The following is a 17,697-nucleotide window of genomic DNA, read 5'->3' on the forward strand; positions in this document are numbered from 1 at the left end:
TGTGAAAGATGAAGCTGAAGAGGAACACGGAGCCATCACAGAGGGCCTTGTGGGCGTTCTGGAGTGGACACCCTAACAACCATACAGAAAAATTGACATGATCCGAACTAGCTCTTCCAGACGAGACCCGGCTTCTTAATTGGAGGCAAGAACGCCCTGCTGGTTCATCTTGCACAGGGACCAGCCTGGCCTCATTTGAGCTTTGGGTTTTAGAAATAAGATGCATAAATCAAACTGCTTTAAAAAAAAAAAAATCATTTCCCTCTCCAGACCTCAGATTTCGCTTCTGTAGAATCAGAGGGTTGGCTAATGATACCAAAGTAAAAGAGAAAAGAATTCTTTGATTTTATGATAAAGGCAGTGCTCTGGGTCCACTTGTATTTATTCAGTATCATTGAGTTTTAGATATCATACCACGTTCCTTTAAATATCAGGATGTCATCAACTCAATGGAAAGTGGCATAAATACGGATGATAATAATTGTTTTTTACAAATTGTAACTTACAAAGGTAAGCCTCACAGACCCAATGACCCGGGACATCCAGCGCCTGCTCTCTGGCCTGGGCGCCCCGCTCCCGCAGTGTGTTTTCCTGCCTTCTCACTTATCTTGGCCTTCTCTGCTGCCCTTCCTAAATCCTCTCTGCCGAGACTCACCCCATTGTCCTTAGAAATCCAGACACTTCCCCTGTAATCTTCGTACTTCCTCCTTCCCTGGGTCCCCAAAACTCTCTCCCACCGATCAACCTCTTGAGGGGATTCACAGCACACTGAAGTGGGCCTGGTGAGTGCCGATCCTCCCGGCAGATCCTGGTTTGTGGCCCAGAGGGCGCTTGGAGCCAGGGAAAGACCCAGAGCTTCAGAGGCACTGATCCTGGGTTCAAATGCAGCTGGCCCTTGCTACTTTGGGGACCTAGCGCAGGTCATTAGGTAGGCTGAAGCTTCAATTTCCTCACAATTACTTCCTTCTAGTCTTCTTAACAAGGAATCATAAAGATGGCGCCGGCAATGACCTCCACCTCCACCCTCGCCTCCCTCACTTTACAGTTTAAGGAAACTGAGGCCATGAGAGAGAGAACAAGCAGCTCAAGATCACAGCTGACGGCCAAGTCTATGTCAAAGTGTGGTACCGAACAGAATTAAATTACCAGCTGGCTTAGGTCAGTCGGCAACTATTATTAGAGTCCAATTTATGCCACTTTCTATTTGGTTTATGACATTCTGATATTTCAAGGAACATGGCATAATATCTAAAACTCAATGATACTAAATAAGCACAGGTGGACCAAGAGCGCTACACTCACCATAAAATCATAGAATTCTTCTCTTTTTCACTTTGATATCAATTAGCCAACCCTCTCACTATACAGATGAGAAAACCGATGTCCAGAGAGGGAAAATGATGCTCCCAAAGATACAACCTGGGTTTGGGCTAACACTGGGATGCCAACCTAAGTTTTTCTTTTAGTCACTGTTTTTACACAATATTCATCCTAACCAACATATAAGCTGGTAGTGATCTCCAAACAATTCAGAAGATCTCTGATAGAAATATTTACCAGAATAAGGTATTGAGGAGATAGCTGAACATTAATATTAAGAGAACAACTACAAATCAATAAGAAAAACAAACATACCAAATAAAAATATGAGCAAAACACATATTCGGGGGCCAGCACAGTGGCGTAGTGGTTAAGTTTGCACACTCTGCTTTGGCGGCCGGGGGTTCGCAGGTTCGGATCCTGGGCGCAGACCTAGCGCCACTTGTCAAGCCATACTGTGGCGTCATCCCACATAAAGTAGAGGAAGACGGGCACGAATGTTAGCTCAGGGCCCATCTTCCTCACACACACACATATAAAGATCCTGTAAATCTAGATTTACCCTCTTGGAAAGGCAGTCCCAGTATATCAACTGAAAAAAATCAGATTATTAAAGAGGATGTACAAGATAATGTCACTGTGTGGAGAAACCATGTAACTGTGAGTCTATGTGTACAGACAACAGTGGTTCTCTCTCGGTGGCTGGATAATTATGGGTGATCGCTGTCCTCCTTTTACCTCTGCCTGTTCTTTCTGAACATTCTAAGAGCACGTATTATGTTTAGATTCAGAGTGGGGGGGAGAAATTGTACAGAAAGTAGATCAATGACTGCCTACGGCTGGGGGTGGGGACGCTGGGGGAAATGAGATGACTACTAATGGGGATGGATGGGGTTCTTTTCAGGGTGATGAAAATGTTCTGAAACTGATTGTAGTGACGGTAGCATAACTGAATATACTAAAACCCACTGAATTATGCACTTTAAAGGGGTGAATTCTATGGCGTGTGAATTCTCTCTCAGTAAAGCTGCTACAAAAATATAATATAAAAATTGCTAAAAAAGAAATTGTGAAAGACTTTGAAGTTAAGAAACAAAATGAATAAATGTGAGCTGAGCTGGGAAATGGGAGCAGGGCGTAATGCTCTCACACGGGACCATGGCTGTCTATTCTCTGGTCCATACAGGCAAAACCCAGCCAACCAGAATTTCTGGATACACCATCCCAGTCGGTCTGGGTCTCCCGGCCCGGGAGGACGCCCAGCCCATCAGCAGCCACGTGCCCCAGTCTCCTGACACGGTTATCCACGTGCCTGAGCCGCGCAGACAAGCCTCGGAGCTCACTCCACTGCCAAGGGCCCTTCAGCATGCACACCTCTCCACGTCGGTATTTGCTTTGCTCTTCCCTTCAGAAGGCGCAAGGGCCACCTTGTAAGCTCGGGGCTTTTTAACAATTTAACTCTCCCAGTGACATGCTGGGATCAGAAGTGACACTGGTGTCACACCCTGCTCTCAGCAGGTGATGAAAGGGACCAGGTGCATTTGTTCACTGACATGAGCATCTCCTGGGCACCTACAGGTGGCAGGCACTAAGCTATGACAGTGGCCAGACAATGTTGGCCTCATGGGGCTCAGAGACCAGCAGAGGGAAGGGACAGACAATGAGAGATTGGTGTGACAGATGTTCGGATAGGGTAAGCTCAGGGGCATACTGGGAGCACCAGAGATGGCTCCAAAACCTATCTTAGGGACCAGGGGATGACAGGCTCGTCATCTGCATAATAAACATTAAAAATGGCTACCAGTGACATCAGGCACAGAGCAAGGTGCCAGGGACACCAAAGAAAGAAAATGCATTGCTGTCCCTTCCAAGGAGCTCACAGTCTAGAGGACCTGACGCACAGGATCTCCAAGGTCCTCCCACTCGCCCTGGGATGGAGCCAGCAGGGCTTGGGGATGGTTTGAATGAGCTGAGCGAGGGAGGGGAAATCCATAAATCCGGAATTCAACCATCCCCACCACTTCCATTGCTTCCACTATGATCCAAGCCACTTTGACCTTTTGCCTGCATTACTGCAACACCTCCCTAAACGTCTCTCTGCTCCTACTCTTGTCCCCTTCAACCCACCCTCTACACAGCAGACAGCAGGATCCTAGCAAAAAAGTAAGCAAGATCATCTCCACTCCTATGCTCAAAACCCTCCAAGAACTGCCTTTCTCACTCAAAGTAAAAGCAGAAGTCCTCAAAATGCCCAGCCACCAGAGGTTCTTTGAACATGTCGCACATGCAGCTACCCCAGGGCCCTTGCACTAGCTATTCCCTCTGTCTAGCAAACATTTTACTCCAGATTGTTCCATGCTCACTCCCTCAGCTTCTTTGGGTCTTTGCTCAAATGTCACCTTTTCAGGGAGAGCTTCCTTGGACACCCCATTTGACATGCACACTCCCTCAGCCTCCTTTCAGAGGAATTTTCTCCATAAGCACTTTCCATTATCTCACATCCATACATTCAATGTCTGTTAGCTGTCTGTCTCCCCCAGTGGGAATGTAAGCTTCATGAAGACAGGGATTTTTCTCTGTTGTGTTCACTGCCGTAGCCCAGCCTCTAGAAGAATGCTGGTGTGCAGTGGAAACGCAAATAAACATGTGCGCAATAAATACCAAGGTTGGTAGCCAGGGCGGCTGGGAGGAGGACGCACGGGGGTCCCCACTGGGCAGAGACGTGAGCAGGAGTGGTTGGAAAGGGCACGGCGGATGGACGGCTCAGGGAGAGAACAGCACTGGCCGCTCTGCGCCCGGCGGCTATTTTTAAGCCATCCAAGGATGGAAGGCTTTACCTGCTTTTCTACAGTATTTTAAGCAGTTGGAGAACAATGAGAGTTACTCCTGCCAATAAACGTGATCACAGTCTTCCAGAAGCCCCAGCATCTGTCTCAGGCCTCCCTCCCAGGGCCGCAGCCCCCTGGTTTTCCACAGCGTCCTTACTCCATGAGGTGCAGGCCTTTCCAGATGCCAACCCTCTCTTTCCACCTCTGATCACTGAGCTTTACAAGCATCGCAAGTCCTCTTCCAGAGTCCCGTGTGTAAACGGGGTGAAGCAGGGAAGAAGCGACTTTTACTCAGGGCCTCCCAGGTGCCACAAACTTGTCCTATACGATCTCATTTTAATCCCCACTCTGCGCAAGCGGAAAGGTGGGGAAACTGAGGCTCAAAGTTGCCCAAGTTCTCAAAGCAAGAGAGAGAGCTGGGGTTCCCCACCTAAGACTCTGCCCCAGGACTACCTCACGCCCAAGTTTATGTTCTTTCTACCACAACACACTGTCTCTGTGACACAGAAGGACTCATGCTGTCACTTTTTCCCTCCCTTCAACCTGGTGTTTCTCTCCTCCAGTTTGAATTCTCTCAACGCACGGCACAGGGAGGCTGAGGCACAGGGAAGAGATGTAGAGGGTACAGCTGAGCCCCATCGGAGGGACGTTTCTAAAGCAGAGTCACAAAGCTCCCCTTCCTGGAGGCAGGATGAAGGCCAATCCTTCCTCCTCCTCACTCTTGTCCCTGCTCCCTTCTCCAGGCTCAAGGCGTTTCTGCTTCCCAAGCCCCCAGCAACCACCCCTTCTGCTTCCCCTCCTCCCACCCCTGGCACACACGGGCCGTGGGCACTGTCCTGTGCGGTACGGGTCTCCGTCCTCGGCCCCAAAGCAGCCCATCATACCCTGTCTGTTCTACGGATCCTCTCTCAACAGTCACAAAGCAGACGGAACGTCACTTCGCTTGCTGAAAAACTGCTCCTCAGCGTCCTCCTCAGCCTCCAGATTGGGCGCGCTGACTTCTAATCTCCTAGTACAACATCAAGTTAACAAGTGTAACAAGTGCCACTTGGAGGCATGACTAGACTGCAGAATTGGAAGGTACACCCATGCCGGCGTTCGCTGAATTAATGCCAGAAGCCTCTCTATGGCAGACACGTGTGACCATCTTTTTTTGGTCAGTGTTTGGGCCAGATGCCAAACCACCACCACCACCATCATCATCATCGTCATCATCACCATCATCACCATCACCATCACCTCAGTTTCCCAGGGCTGCCATAACAAAGTACCAACAACTGGGAGGCTTAAACAACAGAAGTTTATTCTCACAGTTCTGGAGGCTGGAATTCTGGAAGCAAGGAGTGGGCAGGGGCATGCTCCCTCTGATGGCTCTGGGGAGAATCCTTCCTTGCCTCTTCCTGCTCTGGTGGCAGCCAGCAATCCTGGGCGTTCCTCGGGTGTACATGCATCCCTCCAGTCACATGGCTGCCTTCTCCCTGTGTGTCTTCACATCGTCTTCTCTCTGCGCATGTCTACCTCCATATCCAAATTTCCCTTTTTTATAAGGACACCAGCCATACTGGATTAGAACCCACTCTAAGTGACCTCATTTTAACTTCGTTACCTCTGCGGAGACCTTATTTTTAAATAAGGCCACATTCTGCAGGACTAGGGGAGAGGACACGACTCAACCGCTCGCAATCATCATCATCAGAACAGCTCTCGCTTCCCCTTGGAGTGAACGTGTGCCAGGAGCTATTCTCACTCTCTCCGTGTCCCACCGCACACAGTCCTCCCCACAATCCCAGGTGACAAGAAGCAAACCTGAGGCTCAGGGACACCCAGAACTTACCCAAGCAAAGCAAGTAGCCAGTAAAAGCCCGAGTAGGACTCCACCTAAGTCCAGGATCCAAACTCACCCAATCGTCTACACCACCGCAACTTTGTTTCTGACGGTGTGATAACCCTCTGCAAACCTTCTCCGTCCGCTCTGACACGATTCCCATCTGCAGACGCTCGGCACTGTGACTTCCTTCAAACTCGAAGTTTAAAATATCATCGCTGAACTCAACTTACCCCAACCAACTCGCCACTCGTTCCAGGATGGGAACACCCCCACACACACGTTATGGCCACTAAGATTCTTTCGGAAAAACGCATGCAGACTTCACTGACTAATTCAAGCGGCCCTGCTGATGCAAACGTCTATAAGAGCTGTAAGCAGGGCCCCCACCCTTTTTCGGGATGATACATCTGGAACCCTGGCATCCTGCCCCAGTGGGTGGCTCCTGACTGCCCAGGAAGTCATGGGGTGGTCAATGGAAAGAGCGAGGAGCGTGGAGTCAGAAGCCCACGCCCGAGTCTGACTTCTGCTTCCTCCTCCCCACGAACTCCCCAGAGCGGCAGGGCCCCACTCCTTCTGGTCCTTAGAGGACAACTTGAAAGAGTTTCTCAGATTTAGCAAAAAAGAGATTGTCTGAGCTAAAAGAGAAGGAAGGAATAATTTATTCACCAAACACAAACTAAGCATCTGTTCCACTGTGGGGCAGGCTCTAAGGATTCACCGAGATGAATAAGACTGTAGGGGAGACAGAAAACCAGTGTGTGTGGTGTGTGTCTGGTGTCTGTGTGTGGTGTGCGTGTGTGTGGCATGAGTGTGTCAGTGTGTGTGTGGCATGTGCGTGTCTGTGTGTGTGGCATGTGTGTGTCTGCGCGTGTCTGTGTGTGTCATGTGTGTGTCTGCATGTGTGCGTGGCGTGTGTGTGTCTGCGTGTGTGGCTGCATGTGTGTGGCATGTGTGTGTCTGCGGCACGTGTGCGTCTGTGTGTGGTGTGTCTGTGTGTGTATTTCAGGCAGGCACTTGAATGTACTTCCTCCCTCCGCTGTCACTCCATAAGGCAGCCCACCCCCATTTCACAGGTGGGGAACCGCAGGCTCAGGAGGTTAAGCGACTTGTCCGAGGGCTCTCAGGGAGGAAGAGAGCCAGGGCTGACCCCAGGTCAGCGCAGCTGAAGAATCCAGGCTGCTTTCTTCCTCACCTGACCGCCCAGGCACTGGAGATGGGTAGCGAAGCTTGCTAAGCAGGAGGGTGACCCCGATCTGAGGTCTGAAGGACACTCCCCTGAGAGCAAGACTAAGAGGAGGGCAGTGAGTTAGGAAAAGGCTGGAAGACTCAGGGGAGATCCCCCAGGATCTGAGGCAGGAAGGGCAGGGATGCACAGCGGGAGAAGCTGGAACAGGCTTATTCAGAACTGGTTTGGTTTGGGAGAGGAGCAAAAAAGAAAAGCAAATGGGCGACAGGCAGTAAGAAAATCTTCCCTCTCCTCGAGGCTCAGAACTAGGAAGCAAGGACACCAGGAAAACCACATCACAGCTCCACTTCCTGTTCCACTTAAACAGGAACCGAAGAGCTGAAGTTGTGGGAGGAGGAGATAAGAAAGAAGAGAGGGACAGACTTGCTTCTTCCTCAGCCCGTCTTCCCTTGAAGTCCAGAACCAAGCACTCTAGGGGATCTGATCGCAGGACCAGGAGCTAAGGAGGCTGCAGTCTTGCAAGACACAGACGTGACTTAGCCTCACGAACAGGCGAGAAAGCTCAGTGTCATCAATGGCTCTTCCTCCTCCCCATGCTCCTCACCCCATCAATCCCCAAGCTGGCCCATCCTCCTGCCTTCATCTTCCCTCTCCATCTCCAGGGCCACCTGCTCCCAGACTCCTACAAGAGCACCCTAAGTGGCCTCCCAGCTTCCAGTCTTGCCTTCAGCCACCTATCCATTCAGTCCAATGCAGCCAGGATCATCTTTCTAAAGGGCAAGCGTCCTACCAGCCCCCACCTTAAACCTTCAAGGGCTCCTCAGTGGCTTCAAGACAAAGTCCAGGCTTCAGGATTTGGCTCCTGCCTTCCTCTCTGGCCTCAATGCACCCTACCCCAAACATTACGTTCCAGCCATATTGAGTCACTCAGTTCCCAGCACAAACCATGATATTTCCACCATCCCCGTCCTTGCTTAGGGGTTCCCTACACCTAGAATTTCCTTCCCTTCGCTTCATTCTTTTCTGAGCTAATTACTATTCATTATTTAAGATTCAACTCAAGGATCACACCCAATAGCACGTATTCTCTGACCCTCCCTGAAAGCTGGGGTCAGCACCTCTTCATAAGAACCTGGTGATACCTTACGTTCCTGTACGACCACACGAAATACCCCGGCTCATGACTTTCTGTGCATGTCTGGCCCCATTCATAAAGGATGGTGCCAGTGTGCAACACAGCAGCTGACACATAGTAGGCACTTAATAAAGAATGGGGGGGGGGAGAAGGGAGGGATGAGAGAAGGGACAACAAATGTTACAGGTACTCAAAGAACAAAATAATTAATTACAACAAGAAGGATCTGGAAAGGTTTCACCAAGAAGGTGCCTTTGAGCCCAACTATAAAGAATGAGTTAGATTTTTGGTAAGTGGAGCAGATAGGGAGAGGGTAATTCAGGTGGAAAAAAAGAGAAAGATTGTGAAGGTACAGAAGTGTATGATTTGGTGGTGAATTTCAAACAGGGTGGGGGAGCTAGAGCATCAGGAAGTAAAGGAGGGTGCAGTGGACCCTGAATCATCTAGATGTCATGACAGGTGGCCATCCCATTGTATATCAGTTAAGTTGTGTTTTTGGCTACAAGTAAGAGAAAACTCCACTCAAAATAGTCTAAAAGTAGGGTGTTCAGTATCTTGTTCCTTCCATCTTTCTGCTCGGACCCACTCAACATGTTGTCTCTAAGCAAGGCCCCCTCATGGTCCCAATATGGCTGCCACAGATCCAGATATCCCATGTCAACTCTACTATGTCCCATAGCAGAAGAAAGGATGTTTCTTCTTAAACATCTCTTTTCAAGATGGAGGAAAATCTTTCCCCATCCTCCTCCCCCTCCCAGCAAATGTCCCTTCACATTTCATAGCCAGAGCTGTGTCACATGCCCATGCCTAAATCAGTCATTGCCAAGGTGGACAGGACCACAGCGATTCCCGCCCCCACCCCCACCCCCTGGGGCTGGGACTGACCTCCCTTAAAGGCCCTGGAAGGTGGACTTCTGAAGATCAATGTTCTGCCAGTGAGGAAGAAGGGCAAAGGCTGTTGGACAAGCAGCCAACAGGGTCTGCTGCACCTTCTCACCCACCCGCCTCCACAGGTACCATTAAAACAGTGTAGTCTGCAGATGCCCCCTTCTCCACCCTCTGCCGGGCTATTTTAGTCTGAGGAAGTAACTGTCCTAGGAGAGGAAACTTGCTAAAGGCTATTATGGGAAGTTCTATAAACAACACCACAGTTTGCTTTTCTAGATCAGTTCCATGACAGTGAGGGGACAGGAAATAGCAGCGATGACTATATTCCAGGGAGAAACCCCAAATGCCACTTTATTTTAACCGAGAGTTTTACCTTTCTCCTTGAACACAAGTGTTCCTTAGACCTCCAAAAAATGACCAGCACATTCCTACTGCAAAGACTTTGATCCAGCCATTCGCAGCCTTGAATACCCTTCCCCACTCTCTCTACTTCTGGAAACCCTGCCCATCCTAGAAGGGTCAGCCCAGACGGCAACTCGTCCCCAATGCTCTCTGACCCTCCGACTGGGACCATCCTCTCCCTCCCCTGCATTCATGGCCTCTCCTTCATAACTCTCCTACGGGGTGGGCCAGCATCAGTGCAAAAGGATGAAGTTGCACATCTTTCTCTTCTACTCAACTGTAAGATATTCTAGCACAAGGACTTTGATTTTTCATCTTTGCATCCTTGGTGCCTGGCACAGAGCAGGATATGCAAGAAAAGTCTGCACAGTGAAGACTCTTTAAATCGAATTAGTTCTTTCATGTTCCCTCTCCCCACTGATCAGGCAAATGAGAACTCTTATCCCGTTTGGAACCCACTCACTTTTGTTCAGTACCAATTATGTGCCAGGCACTCATTCAGCCACTTTCTGTAGATACTGCCGTATCTAATACATTTTTTAAAAACCTGCAAGCTTTTTCAAAATTTACAGAAGAGGAAACTGAAGCTCAGGAAGACTAAGAGAAAGGCTAAGGGGAGACACTCCCGAGGCCACAGGAGAAATTAGGGCATGCATTCAAATTCAAGTCTTTAGAGGCAATATTGCATCAGAGTCAAGAGTGTGGGCACTGACCGCAGATCGCAGTGCTTAAAATCTTGCCACCTGCGAGCTATATGACCTCGGGGAAGTTAATTAGCCTCTGTGTATCTCAGTTTCTTCATGCACAAGAAGGGATAAAAATAATGCCTATTTTATAAGGTTATACAAGGATTAAATGAGCTTCCATAGGAAAACTGCTTAGAATAGTGCCTGACATGTATTGACGCACAATAAATATTAGCTATCATTATTGACTCCAGGTCCAGTGGTTTCCCCATTGCATCATGACAAATGCTCCCACCCTCCACCCACCAAATCACCTCCGGCCTGGCCAAAGGACAGACCCTGGGAGATCACAAGCTCCACTGCCCAGGGGAGCAGCCTCAGAGAACATCAGGTCAAAGGTCGTGAAGGCAATGCCATGCACAAATTCCATCCCACAACAGCTCTTGGCTGCACCTCGGCCCTCGTCTGTGGAGTCCCAGGGGAAACTTCTAAGGGAAAGAACATCACATGAGACAGGAGCCGGCTCAGCCCCCCAGTGCCCAAGTGCTGACCATATGCCAAAGAATAACAGTATGGACAAGCTCTAAGGACCTGAAACGCCTACAGTCCTTCCCTGGAAAAGCCAGGGCCACGGGGGGTACGAGGCGGAGAGAGTCTCCACGGCAAGGTGCTGCTGGAGGACATGCTGTGCCTTCAGCCTTAAAGACAAGAGACCCCTTACACTCGGAGGCTCCCACCTCCCACCCTCATGATCTCACTGTGACCTGGGGGGAGGGGAGTCAGGACCAGACCCATCACCCCCTTTACAGAGGTGGGGAAGTGAGGTTCCAAGAGGGGAAGAGACTGCTAGGAAAGGTCACATAACCAGTCATACCAATTCCTGGACTAGAACTCAGGACTTCTGAATCTCAACTCAGTGCTATTTCCATCATTTTATGACGTCCTCTGCATCTGGATTACTCTTCTTCAACCACAGAAATTTCCTTTCTTTCTTCCTAACCATTCATTGTCTTCTCTGCCCTGGGGGCTCCAAAGATGCAAAGGGCACTTTAAGGCCCAGCTCTCCCTTGCCCTTCTCCCACCCCACCCCTGTTCTGCAGGGTGAACACACAGGAGATGCTGTTAGTGCGTGCTGAGCTGAACCAAATCTTTATTGTACTGTTCTGATAAGGATCCTGGTTTTCTTTTCTCAGAATGGTCATTTTTACATTGTTGTAAATGTTCTTTCTTTTCCTAGACTGAAAAAGAAGACTGAATATATTATGCTGGCTGGTTTCCACTCAGTGTCGATGAGAAGGACAGGAGAGCTGAGACCCCTCTACAAAGCCAGGACCCCAAAGGGATGCCAGCCTGCTCAGAAAGAGGGCCTGAGAAATGGCAAAAAGCTTGTGTCTGCCTCAAGGTCTGGGTGGGGGAAAAGGGCTCCTGTGTAAACTTTAAAGCCCCAGGGATGGGTGTAGAGCCCATACGTAGACACCGGGCTCATGTGAAAAGTCTCGGACCCAGAAGCTACCACAGAAGCTTGTCCAGGACCCAGGAAACCCTTGGAGCAGGAGCTGAAGCATAAAACCGCCCTGCAGAGCCACTCCTGCTCCCCAGGAGAGGGAGATTCAGGGATGAACCACCACACCCCCCAAGCCAGAAGTCGCAGGAAATGGGAGAACAGGCACCTCTCGAATCAACACAACAGGACAATCTGAAAGAGAACGTCAGCATGTTTAAAACAAAGACAGGAAATAAGAATGAGAAACTCTAAGGAAAGGCTAAGACTCAAAGATTAAAACCCAGGATGATCTGAAAGAGAATCAAAGAGAATTTCTAGAAATAAAGCGTAGATTCATTAAAAATTCAACCTCAGGGATGAGAAAGTCTGACAAACATAACACAGCCCAGCAACAGAAGGAACGCGCCTGATTCAGCCTGCCAGTCCAGTGCGTGCCATTTGCTTGGGCTGGGCACAGGCGATGAGAGGAACGACACAGAGCGCCACCCCACCCCCTTCAAGATGCTCAGTCTGAAGGTGAGGCAACCACAAGAGCGAACACATTTCTACACAAGACCGTTCTAACGATGGCTCCCGTTTACAGCATCCTCGTGCAGGATGCTTTTCCTTCATTATCTCAGCTCAGTTACAGAAAGCGCAAGAACAGAAGAAAAGTCGTGAACCCCGGAATCTTCTTGTTTCCTGTCCACTGACCATTCCCCTGAGCCATCCTGGACCCATCCAGGTCACAATGACAAAAGGATGACTGAGCACTCTTTCTGTTTTGTGTGTGAATTGGCACCAATCTCCTTTTGGGAAATAATTTCAAGAATGAGAACAGTACAAAGAACACTACTACGCCCCTTACCCAACTTCAACTACTGTTAACGTTGTCCTCCATTTGCTTTTTCCTTTTTTCTCACTCATATATAATTTTTTTTTAAGATTTTTTTTTTTTTTTCCTTTTTCTCCCCAAAGCCCCCTGGTACACAGTTGTATATTTTTTTAGTTGTGGGTCCTTCTAGTTGTGGCATGTGGGACACCGCCTCAAAAGGGCTTGATGAGCGGTGCCACGTCAGTGCCCAGGATTCGAACCAGTGAAACCCTGGGCTGCCGAAGCAGAGTGCATGAACTTAACCACTAGGCCACAGGGCCGGCCCCTCATATATAATTTTTATAACATATATATAATCGTTTTCTGAACCATTTGAGGGCAAGCTGCATATATCATGGTCTTTTACTCGGGCACTCTTTCCATGTTTCTACTTGAAAGAATAATGTTTTTAGATACAAAATGACAATGAAAGTGGCACCCAGTATTGTTCCGCACAGGCGGAGTTTTATAAAGGCAGAAGCCTTGACGGAACATTCGCTCGTGAGGAGCCCAGATGCGGGAAATGCAAGCCATTCCCCAGAAGCCACAAGCAGGCGTGTTCCTGATCCCCTGCTTCCTGTTCTGCCCACAGATGATGTGCACCCGGCTCGGCTCAGCTCTCCGGAACTCCCCGCCACATCTGGGGGAAGCGCTGATGGCTCTTCTTCATCCTGAGTTTAACCAGACTCCAAGAAGGACCCCTCCAGTGCAAAGACACGGCTTGCTCACTTTTCTGTCTTCCTAACGCTCCACACTTTTGCATTTCCTGACTGAGAGCGGTAGAGGAAGAGGAAACGCCAAAAATATTACGAGATGAGCTGGTTCGGGGCATTTGCAAGGGATGGGAACCTCAGGCAGCAAGCGACTTCTTGTCTCTGCAACTCAGCACGCTGGGGACCAACAGAGGGAAAGTGGCTCTCTGAGGCGCTTAGAGACTCGAGAAGCCGTCTGTTTCTGGGGAGTATCTGGGACAGACGCCCATTTTCTCCAAATAACTGAGAGGATGTTTGAAATCTGGTCTTAATTACCGCTCGCAGCAACGTGGCTACAACACACCATGGTGTGTTTCCCTTACTCCCAGAAGATGAGGCCACCTGCCACACACCACTAGGAGGCCAGGCCCTCGAGTTATTGTTCCTCTAATGGTTCAGATGGATCTGTCCTGATGGAACCACACGCTCTCTCCAGACCTCTCTTGTGGCTTGCTTTGGGAACAGGGGGGACTGAGGTTGGGGGTACTAGCGGTGGCTGTGGCACCAAGGTTTTAGCCGTCCAAAAGGCACTCGTGTTGGGGTTCACGCTATGCTGGGAAACTAAACACAGCAGACGTCTAAAGAAAGTACCACACAGCAGACTTCTAAAGAGCGTCTCAACCCCTCCCACTCGCCACCCCTTCCCGGGAGTGGATGCAGGGTTGGCAGGCTGGGAGAGCATTTTCACGAGCTGGCGAATTTAACTTATTTGTGAGGTCGGGTGAGAAGAGTTAGTGTCCCTGGGTTGAATACTTTGGCCTGCAGCCTGAAGAAGGCACAGCGAAATGAACCCTCAACTCCCCAACACATAAAGCCGGGCATGGAGAAGAGCTTGAATGACGGAATGAATAAACCTGGAGGAGGGAATGAATATTTGGGAGGACAGTGAGGATTCAAGTGCAGATTGACCCCCGCCCATGCATCACTACCTTTGGGAAGATGCCCTGACCTCCCCTGCCCCACTGGGTTAGGGGCCTCTCCCCAGAGCTCCTGTAACACCCTTTTACGAGCCTGCAAAGATGTCCACGTCCTAATCCTCAGAACCTGTGAATACATTAGGCTCCATGCCTTACATGGCAACGGGGGGAATCAAGGCTGAAGATGGAATTAAGGTTGCTAATCAGTTGATCTTAAAATAGGGAGATTATTTTAGATGACACAGGTAGCCTGACGGAACCAAACGGTCCTTAAGAGTGGAGCAGAGAGCCAGAAGGGAAAACCAGAGAGCCAGCAGCATGAGAAGGATGAAGACCAACACTGCTGGCTTTGAAGATGGAGGAAGGGGACCACGAGCCAAGGTACAGAGGAGGGCCCTGGAAGCTGGAAAAGGCAAGGAAACAGGTTCTTCCCCACAGCCTCCAGAAGGAATGCAGTCCTGCGGACACCTTGATTTTAGCTCAGTGAGACTCATCTCAGACTTCTGACCTCCAGCTCCGTTAGAGAACAAATCTGTGTTGTTTCAGCCACCAAGTTTGGGGTTATTTGTTACAGCAGCCACATGAAACAAACATGTCATCTCTCACTGCACTTACCCTAATACCATGGAATTTTTGTTCATATGCCTATCACTCCCATCAATGTTAATAGCGATAATAAAATAGCAGCTAACCTTTGTTGAGCCCTTACCACGTGTCAGGGCCTGCACCAAGTTTTTCATACCCATCAGATGCTATAAAAAGGTAACTTTGATGGAACACGATGATGAAGGTAAACACAGGAATCTGAGAGTAGGGGAGGGAGCTGGAGGCATCTTCAAGGAGATAAAGACACAGGTATATTTTAAAAGATGAGCAGGTCTTAGCCTGGGAGAGAGGAAGAATGTTCCAGGCAGGAGGAAGAATGTAAGCAGACCCTCAGAGAAATGACACAGCAGGACGTGTGCTGGCAAGCACGTGTTGGTGGCTCAGCTCCAGGCTGGTCGTGTCCATCACAGCGTCTCTAGCCACTAAGTCTCCTCTGCGATCCAGAGTCACAGGCCCTCCCGTCTGTCTGAAATCTCCACCTGGATGCCCTGCAGACATCTCAATCTTAGCATGGCCAATACAGAACTTGATTCTCTCCACGAACACATTCCTCCTTTGGTCTTCCCTCTCTCCCCACAGGACACCCAGCTGTTCAAGCCAGCACCCAGGAGTCATGCTAGAGTCCTTCCCTCTGCCTCGCCTCCATTTAATCCATCGCCAAATCTCATCAATTCTTCCTCCAAGATCTGCCCAGGTTACGCTCCCTTCTCTCCACCTCCACTGCTGCCACCCTGGTCTAAGCCACCACCGTCTTTCCCGAATCAGCACGATGGTCTCCTATCTGGTCTCCTTGCTTCCACTCTTCACCCTCTGTGATCAACTCTTCAGAAAGCAGTGAAAGTAACCTCTTAAAAGTGTCGATCAGATCCCACTCCTGAGACTAAACTCACCAATGCTTCCCTTCATATAGTGAGGGGACCTCCCCAACACGGCCTAGAACCTGCTGTGGGATCTGTCCCCAGCCTCCTTTGAAAATTTCACCTTGTGTCATTCTCCCCATGGCTCCCTTACACTCTGGCCCCCCAACTTCCTTACTCCCAGGAATACATCAAGCTCTTTCGTGCACAGAGGACTTTGCACATTCTGATCCCTCCCCCTGAAATGCCCTCCCCTGCAACCTCTCAGCCCTGCTAGTTCCTTCTCAACCCTTCAGTCTCAGAGAGGCCTTTCCCTAGCAAAACTAGGACCACCTCCACCCCACCCCACTTCGCTTTGGTCATGATTTCAATCCCTTTTGTGTTTCCTTGATAACAAGAACCACAATCTTTCGTTTCTTAGAAGTTACCCGCTTCTTTGTTTTTGCCTAGCTCTTCCACTGGAATGCACGCTCCATGAGGGTGGGACGGGCCTATCTTGTCCATCACTGTATGCTGGGGACTTCACCCAGTGCTCAGCACAGAGAAGGTGCTCAAAACAGGCTTGCTGAATTGACCAATTCGAAGAGAAAGTGTGAGGCTGACACTGAAAGATGAGGCTGGAAAGAGAAGGCCTTGAACACAGGGTCCTGTTCACCTTTGCAGGACTGGCACCTCCCACTTAGCCAATGTGTGCTGGATGCATGAAAGGATGACTCAACTCCAGGTGAGTCTGCAAAGTGTCATCCTCTCTGGGCAAGGCTCCCTCAGGAGTTCCCTCTCCTCTTTAGGACTTCCTAAGAGGTAATGTCTAGGGCATACAGCAAGTACTCAACAAATGCTAGCTGTCATTGCCACTACTGCTTATGTGGGGATCAGTCATGCATCCCATAGAAAAGACTTCTTCTCGAACCCATGCCAGATATAGTGGCTAGGAGAGAAGGGAAAGGAAGACACACAGGAGGGGAAAAATGAGAATGAGGCAGCAGGATCCAGTCAAATACAACTGAGAACTTGGAAGGAAGATGCAGAAACAACACTGTTTCAGGTCATGCAGGTTCCCTTCCTCCCTCTAGACTCCAGCCAGCTGGGTGCACTGTGGAGATGCCAGCTGGGTGGTGGGTGCTCCCGAGGGGCGAGGGGAGGGGCCCCAGTGGAATGCACACACTCATTTTGGGGCTTGCAAAGCTCTGAATGTTTTTGAAAATCTGGCTCACCATGGCTGGTGAGGACTGGGTAGGTGGAGAGAATTTCAATTTCCTTCACCAAATGGCAAGCTTGCGCAAAAGTCTTTACTCTCCAACATTATCACATACTAAAAATGAAAAACCAGCCATTCGGAAGAAGGAGGAAAAGAGATGGAATGCTTAGCTCACAAGATACAGGAGGGCTGAAAATCAACTCTAGGGGACATCACACCGTACATTACGTGCTAAGATACTGTCCTTTTTTAGAGTTGGAGTTTCTATTTTTCCACAAAACAATGGGATAGAGAAAAGTAATTCCCTAGATAATAAGCCACCCATTTTATATTTCAAATCCATTTGGTGGCTGCAGTAGGGTTTGAGGATTTTTTTTTAACCCTCTATGGATAACTGCATATCTCAAAAACAACAGTAATAATCGATAAGACAGAAAAAGAGAAGGACAGAAGGCACTAAAACAATGAAAGCTATAATGCAAAGAAGACACATATCCAAATCTTTCCTGGCTGACAGTCCATCAACTGACATAGTGAAAGGAGCACTGGACTGGGAGTCTGAAGACCCACCATGTGACCTTGGGTAAGTCTTGTCACCTCTCCCAGCCTCATCTGTTTAACAAGAAGGGGCTGAAACAACCGTTCTCAAATATCCTTTTTCTTTCTAAACTGTTGAGGTTTGATGCTTCCAGAAGACCTGCATCTTCCTGCTATACAGACACCTCCAGCTGCAAAAT

General features: G+C 49.2%; 1 protein-coding gene across 2 annotated transcripts in view; it reads right to left on the minus strand.

Annotated features, from left to right (window-relative positions):
- ASAP1 (ArfGAP with SH3 domain, ankyrin repeat and PH domain 1) overlaps positions 1-17,697 on the minus strand; it is a 349,163-nt gene that overhangs the window by 330,182 nt on the left and 1,284 nt on the right. The window lies entirely within an intron of this gene.

Source organism: Equus caballus, chromosome 9 (genome assembly GCF_041296265.1).
Source record: "Equus caballus isolate H_3958 breed thoroughbred chromosome 9, TB-T2T, whole genome shotgun sequence".
Lineage (NCBI taxonomy): Eukaryota > Metazoa > Chordata > Mammalia > Perissodactyla > Equidae > Equus > Equus caballus.